Source organism: Rhagoletis pomonella, unplaced genomic scaffold, assembly GCF_013731165.1.
Source record: "Rhagoletis pomonella isolate Grant_MI unplaced genomic scaffold, Rhpom_1.0 Rhpom_scaffold_02855, whole genome shotgun sequence".
Taxonomy (NCBI): Eukaryota; Metazoa; Arthropoda; class Insecta; order Diptera; family Tephritidae; genus Rhagoletis; species Rhagoletis pomonella.
Window position 1 is genome coordinate 4,060 of NW_023461408.1, and position 14,684 is coordinate 18,743.

Sequence of the window (14,684 nt, forward strand, 5' to 3'; positions counted from 1 at the left end):
GGTTCTCGATGTCTGGCTTTGTCCACCGGAGGATGCAGTATAAATTTTCCGGCTAAAATAGCTCACGAATCGCTCCGGGTCCGGAAATATATTTCGACTCTGTCGTCGCACTTTGTCGGATTGGACAGTGACCTCCCGCTTATACACGTTCACAAGCTGCCGAATCTCCGTTTTGAGATCCCTGATGCGGGAATGTCCGGGATCGGCCTGACGAATGTTGTCACGCTCATCGGCTAGAACAGCCACTTCAAGAGGAAAGTTGGACGGGGGTCCATTATGCAACCGGTTGGTACGAAGCGAGCTGCTGCAGCAGTGACAACCCTGCGGAACTTACGTTCACCTAGGTGAACGTCAGTTGGTGTGGGCAAGGCAACGATAGTGCTTTCAGTAAATTCCGCGAAGCCTTTCCAATCAGCTTTGGTGAAGCTGATATATGTCCGGTGTTCCGCGGAAGCAAAGTCGGCTGATTTATCGATCGAGATGACTATGCGCAGATAGTCTGATGCCAAGGACAGCACAGGTCGCCATGATATGCTGTTTATCAGACCAGCGCTGACTATTGTTGTCTGGCGAGCTGCAGCAGCTGCCCATAATCCTGGTGGGGCGTCGTCGTTCATTGTGCAGAATGTCGAATCGTCTATGTGTTCAGCTAAGTGTGTTCCCCTACGATCATTTGACAGGCTTGAATGCCAAAGATTGTGGAGCGCATTATAGTCGCCAATTACCATACGGTTTTCACCTCTGAGGAGCGCATCTATTTTTGGGAGATATCCTGCTGGGCAGCTGGTGACAGGGGGTATATATACGTTAAATATTTGGAGTTTGACATCGCTTGGAGACGATACTGCACGGTGTGGTGCGTGATGAACGCTAGGCCACCACCATTATCTCGCTCGCAATTTTGACGGTGCATAGTGTATCCGGCGCAATTCAACAGTGTTGAATTTCTGTGCAACTTCGGCTCTTGAACCGCAGCTATAAATATTCCATGCCTCCCCATGAAGACGGTTATCTCCTCGGTCTTGCTCTGAAGCGAGGGACGTGTGTTTCCTAACCACTAAAGGCTGCGTGCGCTCCTTGCGGGGGTGCCGCCCTGTAGTGGTAGTGGGTGGCGCCGCAAATGGAGCTTGCGCCCGTGCAGCGCAACACGGGCCCTCGTAGTCCCTTGTCCAATCTCGCGGCATGTGGGTAGTGGTGCGGTTGTGTCTGTTGTGTGGTCTGTCGTGGTCTCTCGTGGTTCGGTCTATTGTGTTGTGTTGTGGTGCTGTGGTCTTTTGTGTTGAGATGCTCAGGCGGACTAGGGCAGCAGGAGGTCACAAATTAAGTGGTCTACGGTCGATGTGTCCGTAGATCTGAGCAGACGCTAAGTTGAATCCACCCGTTGCAAGCATTGAACTTGACTGAGGTGAAGTTGTGGCGTAGTCGTCTCTGGCATACACAGCAGGACTCATTTATTGGCCAAATCCGCTTGTTAAGGAACCAAAAGCAATGGCCTCTTTTGTCCCGTCGGGTATACGTAACCGGAATGTTTCAGAGCAATATCTGGCCAAGAACTATCACGCCAGCTGGTTCCCCTAAAAGTCGAATTTTAAAATTTTATAATTTTTTGCGATCGTCTTTTATATTTTAACGCTCATGTTATACCATAAAATTATGGTTACATAACTTCAGTTCCGAGAAGTGAAATTATTGAATCCCATAAAAGCGTTCGGAAATGTATCACACAAGAAAAATCGAAAAACTGAAATTTATTATTTTGGGTCAGCCTGTGCCATATTTTTACGAAGCAGAGGGAAAAGACAGAAAAAGATAAAAAAAAAAACAAAAGTGTCATCAAACAATTAAAAGGTTTTTTGCTGCAGCCCACATTTTTTAATTTATTTCATTCCACTAAACCTGCGAATTTTACTTAAATAAAGTGAAGATACTTTGTCCATGTAAAAGAGTATGTTCCTTACTAGTGAAATGCGTTTAAAGTCCTCTCCTTGATAGCTCCTATTACGTGAATTTACAACGTGTGATGTGTGATGTCGGCAATTGTCTGCTCCCTAATTAACAAATTTAATTAAGCGATAATTAAAGTATTGGTGTGAGGCACAGAAAAAGCATAGTGAAGCAAGCGATCGAAACTAAAGTTGCGTCAACTTATCAAAAGCGAAAATAAAAATTGATTTCAACGCTCAGAAAATGATGGACGAACAGTTAATTGATGAAGTTGGGCAGCATGGAGTTATATATAATCGTCAAAAATATTACCTTAACGGTAGTAATGGACCAGGTGGAGGCGGGGGGAAGTATGAAACAAAAGATGAGGCATGGCAAACTATTGCAATTAAATTGCGTACAGATGGTAAGTGCAATTGATTTTCTATTCGAATTCATTCACTCCAAAGTTTTACTATTCTCTGTAGTTGAGACTTGCAAGAAACGGTGGAAATACTTGCGGGAACGTTATGTATCACAACGCAAGCAAGGCGACCCGCCGGTATATGAGCATCTTTCTCGTCCCTATCTTGAGAAGATGAAATTCCTTGATCAGCACATACAGCCCCGGAAATCATACCGAAATGTGCCAAGTTTTCTCACATCCCCCCCACTCGGTGAACAGTTCCAACTACAGTGAATTCAATATGGACTCAAAGTCAAATGGGTCTATGAAGAACATGGGTCATTTCGGCAGCTCGGCTGTCTCACAACATCATTACCACCAACCAGATCATCAGCACCCTATTTCTGCACTGAGCTCTGCTGCTGTAAATGCGTCAACAACAGAGAATGGAAATGGACAGGTAAAAATTGAAGCCGATCAAATGTTTCGCGATTTTGCCGCTGCTGTGGCCTCACAACAGCTCCAACAAATATCACACACGCAGCTACAACATCATCAAGCTGCTGCAGTGGCGGCCGCTATGGCCGATTCCTCTCAAAACTATAATGAACACTATCGAGAAGGAAACAGCTTGAGTGGTAATGGTGTAACTCACAATGGTAATGGCAGCGGTATGGGCATATCGTCATCATCATCTTCAATGAAATCACCATTATCATCTCCTTTAGATGGCGTCAACAGCAACAATCATAGTGGCACAAGTAAATGCATTCCAGTGTCTTTCCAAAATCCTTAATAATCCGTTATTTTCTCATCTTTAAGGTCACAACCCAAGTGGCGCGCAGCAGGCAGTAGCCCACTCATCGTCCTCCAATCAAATGGCTACCAATTCATATGGCGACACCAATAACGATGAACTAGATTCATCAACTGGCAGTAATCATCATACGAAAAAGCCACGTGTGCAGCTAAATTCAAATGTCGCCGGTATGTCACATAACAGCAATCATGCTCAGCAACCATACTCTGGTTCACAAAATACTTCAAATTCCACTAACGCACACTTCGCTGACGATACCGATGATGATTCAGATGATAATAGTAGTAGTTTATTACAACCACAAACAATATTAAATGATAATCAGAATAACCATTACGATAATGCGGCTTCGACTTCCTCAGCGGCGGCCATGCAACGCAGTTCTGGTTCGACAAACAGTGGCCAACAACAACAACAAGGCATGTTTCCCGCAAATGCCGACTTCCTCTTTCAGCTTTATCAGCAACTGCCTCACCAACAGCAAAACCTAACTACACCTCAGCAACAACAGAATTTCAATAAGTTTCAAACGCCACAAAACCCCACACCGGCGCGTAGTTCCGAGCATCTATTGGGTGAATTGGTAACAACGGAACTATTAAAAATGTCAAAGGACCGTCGCAAAAATGTTCAAAAACGTATTCTGGAAATACTATTCTTTGATGATTGAACAAAAATAAATATACACAACGGCATAAGCAAGTGTTAAGAATAAAGGTGCTCCTCGTGGCATCGAATAAGCAGGTGGCATCGCGGGAAGTGTATTCATTCCAGCTAGATTATAAGCCCAACTTCCAAGCGTATATATAAATTTTAGGTATATGGTTAAAGAATAGTTTAAGCATGTAGAACCCACCTAAATTATTTTTAATATTTTTATGTTTTTTTCGTGTTTTTATCATAATTTATAACCTTTAAAATAAACTCTTCTCTTCTACTCTAGTCAGTTCGTAAAGTTTGCCTTAAATGTCTTGCTTACATTTTCAAACAATTATATAGTCGCTAATTTCATTTCTGTACTTTAGATCTTTAGACATATGCACGCATGTATTTTTATATAACTATAAAAAAAAAAAACTATTTTAGTCAGTCAACAGTAAACCCATTTAAAATTAGTTAAGCTACATACATAAATATGTGTATGTATATTAAAAACTATCGACACCGCTTGAAGATATTAACAAAATAAAGTAAAGCAGAATATGCAAGCATTTCGTAGACATTTCTTACCGGGCTTGATAAAGGAGCTGGGAGTCGCCGTGGTCGAGTGGTTAGAAGTGTGCCCTGCCACTCGGTAGGCCCAAAGTTCAATCCATGGACTGACCATCCGTGTCGCCCTTCGGCAGGCAATGGCAAAGGGCCAATTATTTATATATAAGCGAAAATGATCATAAATTAATTTTATGAAATACCGAAACTGTTGGCAGCCCTAAAGGTAAAAGCTGAAAATTCAACGCCGTCACATTCGATTCCGTCGGCGCAAGCCTTTGCACGGCAAATCAGCTGGTTTCGCTTATTTGATTTTTGCTTTTCAACTAGTTTGTGTTATTTTAAGTGATAATTAGATGGGAAAAAGAAAGTGTATGGGATTCTACTCTCAATTTTAATAAAGAAATCGATTTTTAAAAAATTTTAATTGTACACATCTTTCTTTCATTATTGAATACACGATCAACGAAGAAAATGTTTTCACTCACGCGAAAATGGTCACAATTGCGGTCCAGTGTAAATGCAATCACATCAGCGAGCGCCACCAATAGTAGCAGCAGCAACAATGGCATCAGCAATGGAATCCATTATCATTGGGAAACAAAGCACAATACACAGAAATTAGCTTTGAAAGCGCCGCATGAGCACAAATTGTTGAAAAGATATGAACGGTAAGAGTAATTTGGTGTCTACATTTTTGTCTTGGGGATTATATAAAAATAAATTAGGGGTATTCTCTGAGTCTTGCAAAGCCCTTGCACCGTGCACGTATTGCACGGTTTGCAAAGCTGTCCCATACGAAAACCGGTTTTTACCGTGCAATCTGTGCACCATGCAAGGGCTTTGCAAGACTCAGAGAATACCCCTATTGTAAAACCTGCATGTCGGGGGAGGATACCAATTCTTATCAAAAATGTTGCATGCATATTTGTTTATTATATAAATATTCTATGATACAATGGTCTAGTTAAAGCGCCAATGCTTGAACATTTTTAAACGCGGCAGGATAAGTTACTTTCCTGCATAACGTACAATTCCAGGCCACTTAACAGTATTGACGCCATTTCTAAAGTTAGCTGGTAAATCACAAATTCCATTCGTAATTATTTGCATATGCATACATACACATAAGCATACATACTTAGTTAAGAAAAAGGCCGCGTAAGCATGCATAATGAAATTGATTGAACTTGCGGTTAAAAATTCATAAGAAACTGTTTCGTATAGAGTTGATACCCATCCTAGGATATAAATGTTTAATCTCCTAAGTTGACTATTTACCTACTATCTTCTTTGCATGGTAAACTGATGAAGAGTTTAGTAGTCCCACATAAATTTAAAATATGAATCGTGTGCCTATCAACACATAATCCACTCTTTAGATTCTATCGAAAAAAATATGGGTATTCATCTAAAAGCGTAAATGCCTCGTAACGCAAAAATCTCGTAAATAATCCGGTTTTGAATACAAAATTAAGTAAGTTTACAAGGTTTACTTGGTTACGAGATTACGCGTTTAGATGAATTGACCTAATATTTTCCCAATCTATGAAATCAGCAATGCAAAGTTTTTCAACGTATAAGTGGACTCTTAATACCTCAAAATAGGATGGTTCTTCGCATTCCGCTAAGAGTTCACTGCATTACATGCAAGTACTGCTCTTTACGGGTCGCTGACTTGCTTACATTATAATTTCATTGGCATACTTATTTCCATAGATTCTTGTATAATTATGTATGTGTACATGCATACATATACTCACTATTTACTAATGAGTGCTATAAATAGCTTACTAAGCGTGAGTATAATTTACATAGGTTTTTTTTACATACCCAACTATGGCATATAAATCTTGCATCTTAAAGCCAATTCAAAAAGATTCTTCGCATACCAACGACATGGAATGATTTTTATAGTGTCTCCGCTTTCAAAAATATATGATGCTTTTATCATATTCCCATTTTTGATTCTGCCTTAACTTTTCCTCTACAACCTAACTCGTACTTTAACTATGGACATTCATACATAAACCCATATGCACATATTGTCAACTGAAATGCAAATAGACGTAACAAATATATGCACTGAAAAGCAAAAAGGCATAACTTATAAAAAATCAAAATTCCCTTTTTGATTGATATGATTGGATTTCATCGAATTAAAAATACCTACATCATTTTATATAAAAAAAATTATTACTCACCACTTTTTTCATTTCAGTGACAATACCTTTATATGTATGTATGTATATACCTGTATCGAAACTCTTTCATGCTTGTTTGCATATTATGCAAGTATACGGCTAGGTTTTAAACAAATTTCATTACAATACAAATAAAAAATCAAACCCATGTAATAACAGTAAAAGTGATGTAACCGTTTACACATTTGGGCAAGGCTTAAATACATATTAAATACAAGAATGGTAATTTATTTAGTGCTTCTCAATTTGTCAGTAAATAAATTATGGTACACCAAAAATTATGTGTATTTTAGTACAAAAAAAAAATTGGTTTACTGGCAGATATTGGCTGAATGCATATACATAAATACAGATCATTCGATTTATGTAGGGAGTATTTATGTTGTTCACTTGCTACTGTAATGTATTGATATATTCATGCCTTTGTTTATTTTGCACTTTTTTCTCCTTTATAGCACTTTATCAACACTAACGAATCATTCAGTGCCAATAGCTGGACGTGTAACAATATCAAAGGAGGAAAGTCGTGACTTCATGGCCGTATTTCCAGGTTAGTAAAAAAATATAAAGCCTTTTTTTATCTGCCACACTTGCTATATTTTGTTTATTTCATACAATAAGTTTAAACGATCGCAGGCTTGGGTTCAAGAAAAGAGCAAATATTTGCATTTCTTTGTATTTAGTATAATAAGTTTATAGGCATTCGTATTTTAATGCAAATGTGTTTTCCTGATTTTAACTCAATTGGCTTACTATTTCAAAGAAACAGATGCATATTTAACTGTAAAAGCCCGCACATGGATTTCCACTGTTTATTATTCGTACTACGATGAAGCTGTTCAGTACTCGCGCTAAACTTTAAATAAAAATTCCTAATTATGGATTCTGCTTTTACAGATGTTGTGCGCGAGCTGTCCGAAGTAGCTAAAAGTTACAAAACACATGAAGCTGCGACCTGGTTCACAAAGGTATTACTAATAGTTACACTCGTATATACCTTACAGAAACAGTTAAAATTTGTTTCGTTTATTCCAGGCCCTAGAGTACAATGTGCCACTTGGCAAGAAGAACCGTGGTCTACTCACCGTTTTAACGTATAAAAAATTTAGTCAAACCCGATGACCTCACACCCGAAAATATAAAATTGGCGCAATATCTCGGCTGGTGTGTTGAAATGGTAGGTATTTCAGCTCGTATGTAATCACACTGCACACTTTGCTTTAATGCAATTTTTAATGCCATAATCGAACCACCTCGACTACTACATACCAATATTTATTTATTTGGTTTGATAGCTGCAATGTTTCTTCATCATTTCTGATGACATCATGGACAACAGCACTACGCGACGCGGCCAGTTGTGTTGGCACAAATTGGAGGAAGTTGGCTTAATTGCCATCAATGATGCGCTGATGATTGAGAATGGAATCTTTGAATTGCTACGTAAAAAATTCCGCCATTTAGCTTGTTATGTTGATCTGCTAGAACTTTTCCATCAAATAACTTTCATTACAACTTGTGGTCAATCTTTGGATTTGTTAAATGCCAATAAAAATGTCAGCACCTTCACTATGGACAAATACGACTCCATTGTTGCGAATAAAACTGCATATTATACTTTCTATTTGCCTGTAGCATTGGCTTTGCATTTGGCGGGGTGAGTGCAAAACATGTACATCCTTATTTTTTTCATTTCATAAAAAGCTTATTTTTTCGGCAGCGTTAAAGATCGCGAGATTTTCCGCCAATCCAAAACCATTCTTTTGGAAATGGGTCACTTATTTCAAGTGCAGGACGACTTTCTCGATTGTTTTGGAAATTCCGACATTACTGGTAAAATCGGCACAGATATACAGGACAACAAGTGTTCCTGGTTAGCGGTGGTTTGCATGCAGCGTGCTAGTGCCGAACAAAAAGCTATAATGGAGGAGTGCTATGGGAAAAATGGTGGGTGTGGGGCATTAAAAATGCAATTATCATATCTCTATTCAATGTAGGACTTTAAAACGAATTTCCATCCATTTCAGATCCAGAGAAAATCGCGCGTGTAAAGCAACTTTACGAAGAATTAGACATTGCCAGCTTATACGCCATATACGAGGAAGAAAAATACAATTTGATAAAAACGCACATTCAACAAAGCTCACTTGACATACCACATGAGATCTTCTTACAAATACTAAATAGAATTTATCAAAGGGACTCATAAGCAAGAATGCAGAAAATAGAATAATAATAGTGTCACGAATGCAGCTCATGTTTGACAGCTACGTCGTGAGGTCAAACAATTTACTATTTAAATTTTCAACACCGGAAGCGTTGTGTTGCAATATCCATTCGTTTACACTATGTTTAAACTTTGATGGACTCCGGTTGGTGAAATGTTCAGCCAACTTATTTAAGTTTTTATTAATGTAACGGCGTTTTTGTAAATGTCACAATGTTGTAAAAAATGATGTATATGTATATCTCCGATAGCCAAGATAACGATTTAAATATGTATGTATATACATAAATAAAGGAATTTCTAGTTTGTACTTTTAACCTATAGTAGTATTTCTAAAAAATTATTTCTAAAAAAATAAATATTGGAAAGCGCTATATGTATAAGGATATCGTCGCCTGGATAAAATACTGTCGTGTGTTACTTTCGGCAGGTTTTGGGAAAATCGCGATTGACGTATGGAATGCAATTTCTCAAAATGGCGGCGATAGATTTTCTCCAAAGTCTCGGAGAATGTTACCAGTTCACGAAATTGTTAAATTACTTTATTTTTATTTTTTATTGTTAAGTATTCATGAAATTATGAAGGATTTTTTTTTTTAGTCAAATTTTGATGTATGCCTACGGTGGCCATTCTTCCCGTTTTTGGCGAGACAGTACCGATTTTAAGGAAATCGTCCCGCAGAATATTTTTTAAAAGTCGGGACGTACAAGTGTCCCGATTTTTGATATTTGTACCGGTTAAGTGCCGAATTTCAGTGTTGTATTTATTGATTTAATTAGAGTTTCCTTGTACTCCGGCCCAAAAATAATTTTTCGTACAAACGTGACAGCACTATCGTTATCACAAAGAACATAGAATATAAGGGAGCCTTAAACATAGCCAGCATCCTTATTTTCGATGATCTTTGGTTATGTTTTAATCTGTCAAACTGGTACTCTCACGCTTTATTGGAGTCTATCATTCTTCTGTAAATTTTTTTTAAAAAGGAGGTTATCAATTCGTCAGAAAATTTTTTATGTATACTATCGCAAAATTTTAGACATCCTTAACAGATTTCTATAATTATTTTTTCTAAAGGAAAGGCGGAACCTCAGAGGTGGTCCGGTACTAGTTTGGTGTAGGTCCGGTCATTTCATCATTAAGAAATTAACGGTTATCAAAAATTTTATATTAGAATTGAAGTCAGTTTTGCTTTGTGTTTAAAAATCACTTATTTAATTATTTCTTCAGTTATTATTTTCTTTTTCTGAAGCGGTTCTAACTTGAATTTAGTGAAATTATAAAAAATATACTAATTCCTACAAAAAAATCCCCCAATAGATACGAAAAATATAAGTTGTAGATACAGTGGCAAAAATATAAATTGGAAAGACATTTTAGCATTCTTTGGCGTTATTTAATGTTTATTATTATTTTATGCAAGTTACCTCGATATCTAACAAAGACCATGAATGTAAAAGTTTCAGACTTTGCCCAAAAATTAGCAATATTCGAAAAATTGGAAAACCGGTGTTGCCACATATTTCAAATATCAAAAAAAAAAATTACATAAGCCGCAATAATGTTAATAATTGCATAAACAAATTAAATAAAAGAAAAAAATTGAATAGGGTTGCCACCACTCGAAAAAATCTTTACATATAAAAATGAATTGCTGTTCGTTTGTTATCGCATAACTCAAGAACAGCTCAACGAATTTGCTTCGTTTTTATTTCATTTTGTTTCTCTATGTCTGTAGAAGGTTTGTAAAGAAAAAAGTTTAAAAACCGGTATTGCCAGATATCTGAATTACAAAAAAAAAAAAATTAATTTAAATAGCCGCGAACTGCGAATGTATGAAAACACTTAAAACAAAAATATTTGCATAGGGTTGCCACCATTCGAATACAATCTCATGTCACTAGATATGGCACGATTAATCGAAAAACCGATTATAAACGGTTATTTTCTTTCGGTTAACGACTAAATTGTATCAAAATTTTCCGTTCATTTAATCGAACGATTAACCGAATAATTTTCAAATTAACCGAAAAGAAACCATTAAAAATTTACTCCTTGACTCACGCAAAAATGTAAACATCAAAATTACGTAATCAAACATTTTTTTCAGTTGAAGCTTTTGATCGTCTTTTTTCATATGAAATCCTTGAAAATTTTTTTATGGAAAAAAATATACAACACCGGCGGCAAAAAATTTACATTTTATTATACTAATATTGAAGGGGCTACAGAACTGCATACACCAAATCCTCATTTCATTTCATTTTATTTGCTAAAACATTAGTACAATAAGATCTGAGATCTTTTATAGTACAACCAGAAAGAAGGAATCTAATTAAAAAACTCGAAATTTTTACGAATGTTTATTGAATTTTTTGAATATTACACAAAGTCTGATCTTGGATTCATACGTGTTTTGTTAAAAAAATTCACACATTTTTATAAAAATTACTCAAATTAAATAACAAAAAGTTTAATTCTTAAAATTTGCCAATTTGGGATGGGTTTATAATTTTGACATGGGGTGTATTGGTATGCTACCTTCCAACTTTTTATTTCTTATTTTCATAGTCTTCTCGATTGTTTACGCACCGAATCATAGCGTAAGTTTCCACAATTTTACAAGAAATGTATCCTTTAATAAAATGGCCAGTTTTTATAACTTATGAAATGATATTTATTTATTCTCGATTTAATCGAAATGACCGATTAATCGGTTAATTTCCTACGATTATTTGTTATTAATAATCGAATGCTTTCTATTAATCAACAATTAACCGATTAATCGATTATTGGATTTTTTCGCCATCACTACATGTCACGGTATTTGTGGTCAACTCCTCCGAAACGGCTAACCGATTTGTATGAAATTTTTTGTGTATATTTGGAAATATGTGAACTCAATCGCATACTCATGGAAACAATTAATGTTATTGGAAAATCGAATTTTTCATGCCGCATATCTATGGAGGCGTTCATGGTAGGGTACTAGTTAGAACTTGGTATGGAGATATATAAAATCAATTTAGAAAATGGGCGCGGGGAACAGGTTGTTAAGTGCATTTCACACCGCTAAGTAAAGAAGGCGTGGCACCTCCTATAAAAACCTAATTTTTCATACTGCATATCTCTGGAAGTGTTCATGGTAGAGTACTGGAGCTTGGTAGGGATATATGGGTGAAAATTTCTCAACTGGACCTCGGATTTCTGTCAAGTTCGAATTTGTATGGGTAGAGGTTTATAGATGTGAAAGGGATTCTGAGAATTTTTTTTGAAAAATTTTTATTTTTAAAGTTTTTATAAACAAATATATTTGTAAGCAACCTTTTTTTCAACTCATTTTTCTTAAAGTATTTGACGAAAATTGATGAAATGTTTTTTGTAAGCGTAGTGACATTAGAGCTTAAAAAAAACCTTTTTATAATTTAGAAAAAAATATTTTTTTTTTTTATTTAAACATTATAAATATTCGTGTTGCATTAAAAATATGTTCTCAATGAGTGTTTTCCATTTCGTTTATATTTTCGAAAACTGCATTTATTCAAGAAAATATTTCTGAAAAAAAATTTTTTAAATTTTTCTGTTTATTACTTACAGCAACATTTGTCACAGCGCGCACGCAACGTGAAAATAATTTTTTTTTGTGATTGTTCAAGTGTTTAACGTCGCACAGTGGTACAGTCCCATACATTTTTTTTTAGAAAACTAGAAGGAGTCGGCGGATAACCTCAATGTTCCGTGTGCAACATTTATGGAGACAAAAAAATATAAAAAATTGGCGAAATCGATTTATTTTAAAGCATACCTCCCATATAAACCTAACCTCAAAAACGCGTTAAAAATGCAATAAAAAGTGCACCGATGCATATATAACTCCGAATTTTTCCGCATATGTTTGTAATAATCAGGGAACGGATTTTATGGAAATACCCTTTTTTCTCTCTATTCGCAAGTTACATATCTGATGACAATACGAATGGCAATTATAATAGGGAGGTTTTAGTTTTTTAAACTATAATTTTATTATTTCAGCTAAAGGGAGAGATTATATTCGATTAAGAATAACCACGATTTAGCTTTCCCTGATTCCATATATACATATCCAAAGTTGCCTTTTTTAAGATATTCGCCCTTACTAACTTTAATTGTAAAGGGCAATCCCTTATTCCTAATAATATGAAAGTTTTGAACGTTCCATATTTTTTAATTTGGGCGCCACTTGTATCAAGTCACGTCGAGCGCACGTTCAGTACATTTAAGGCTTTTCTTCGCGAACATCTAATAAAAATTCTGCCAGAAAACTTCAAAATGCATCTTGTGGTTCAATGTTACTACAACTATAGAGATTAAAGTTTTGCAAGTTAAAAAAACTCAAATGTAGAAAATAGTCAAAGATTAAAAGTACAAATTTTTGATATAATTAAGCTACGTATGCAGTTCATAATTTTATCTGTTTACTTGTAAAATAAACATTTCTAAAATAAATGTATTTTTTGATTATTTTTCGGTTTTTGTCTTTATTTAGTACCTTATTTTGCCTTCAAGTACCTTTTCCTGCCTATTTTCCCTTTTTTGTATGTTACCTGGTAGTAATGTTGTGTGTGAACTCCAAAAAAAATGAAATTAATAGGATTATTTTAACACATAACTCCGACGCAAAACTTAACCTAAAAATGCCTTAAAAATACTGTAAATACCATCATTATTATATGCGGTTACGTTAATAGTCGGAAATATGAGCCAATTAGTTAGTTGCTCCTGTCCGTGCTTTCTAGTGAACACGTTGCGAGCATAGGCGTTGAGCGTGCATAGTTCACGATGCATGCGCGCTGTGACAAATGTCAAAAACAGAAAAGATCTAACAATTTTTTTTTACAAATATTTTCTTCAATAACTTTGTACTAGATTGAATAAAAAAAGTAAGTTCTCTCAAAAAAAATAAAAATGCAGATGTGGTCCGCATTTTTCTCTTATTTATGTATATGGTATACAACTTTTTTGTGAGAACTTATATTGTAGGTGCTACAACGGGTCAAAGGTCAGATCTTCGAAAAATTAAAAACTTAATGTTTCAGAAAATGTTGAACTGATTTTTAAAGGATCGTTGTAAAGGTGACTTAACCCCCTTTCTTGTGATATGCATATTTGTATACTTTGTATATAAAAATTTGAGAAAAAACACATTTAAAGGAAAATGTACCTTTTTTTGTAAAAAAAAAAAAATATTTTAATCAAAAAAATTACTAACCGATTCCCAAAAAATTGGTATCGTTGTAAAGGCGTATTGCATATTTATATACCTCGTGAATAAAAATTTGAGAAAAAACACTTAAAAGGAAAAAATAACTTTTTTTATCAAAAAATATTTTAAACAAAAAAATTACTCACCGATGTTTAAAAAATTGGCATCGTTGGCACTTCGTATATAAATATTAGAGAAAAGAACACTTAAAAGGAAAAAGTACCAGTTTTTTCATATAAAAAAAAATTCACAAAAAAATTACTAATTAGTAATACAATTTAATACCGTATTTAAATAAACCAAATAATTTATAGCGTTTTAAGTGTTAATTTGTTCTTTTCACCCACAGCCCTGTAAAAAATAAAGCAAAAGTATATGTAACACCATGGTTTTTAATTGTTTACATAACAGGTTATATATAAAAATTAAAGATTATTTTCTATTTTATTTAAATAAAGTATTCAATTGTATTACTAATTAGTAATTTTTTTGTTTAAAATATTTTTTATAAGAAAAAATTTATATTTTTTCCTTTTAAGTGTTTTTCTCAAATTTTTATATGCGAAGTATACAAATATGCATATCAGAAGAAAGGGGGTTTATTCGCCTTTACAACGATACCAACCTTTTAAAAATCGGTTAGTAATTTTTT

At 35.1% G+C, this 14,684-nt stretch overlaps 2 pseudogenes; both read left to right on the plus strand.

Moving 5' to 3' along the window:
* The first annotated feature begins 1,837 nt into the window (after positions 1-1,837).
* On the plus strand, positions 1,838-4,561 carry LOC118753792 (annotated as a pseudogene).
* Positions 4,562-4,683: 122 nt separating this feature from the next.
* On the plus strand, positions 4,684-9,086 carry LOC118753793 (annotated as a pseudogene).
* Positions 9,087-14,684: the final 5,598 nt, after the last annotated feature.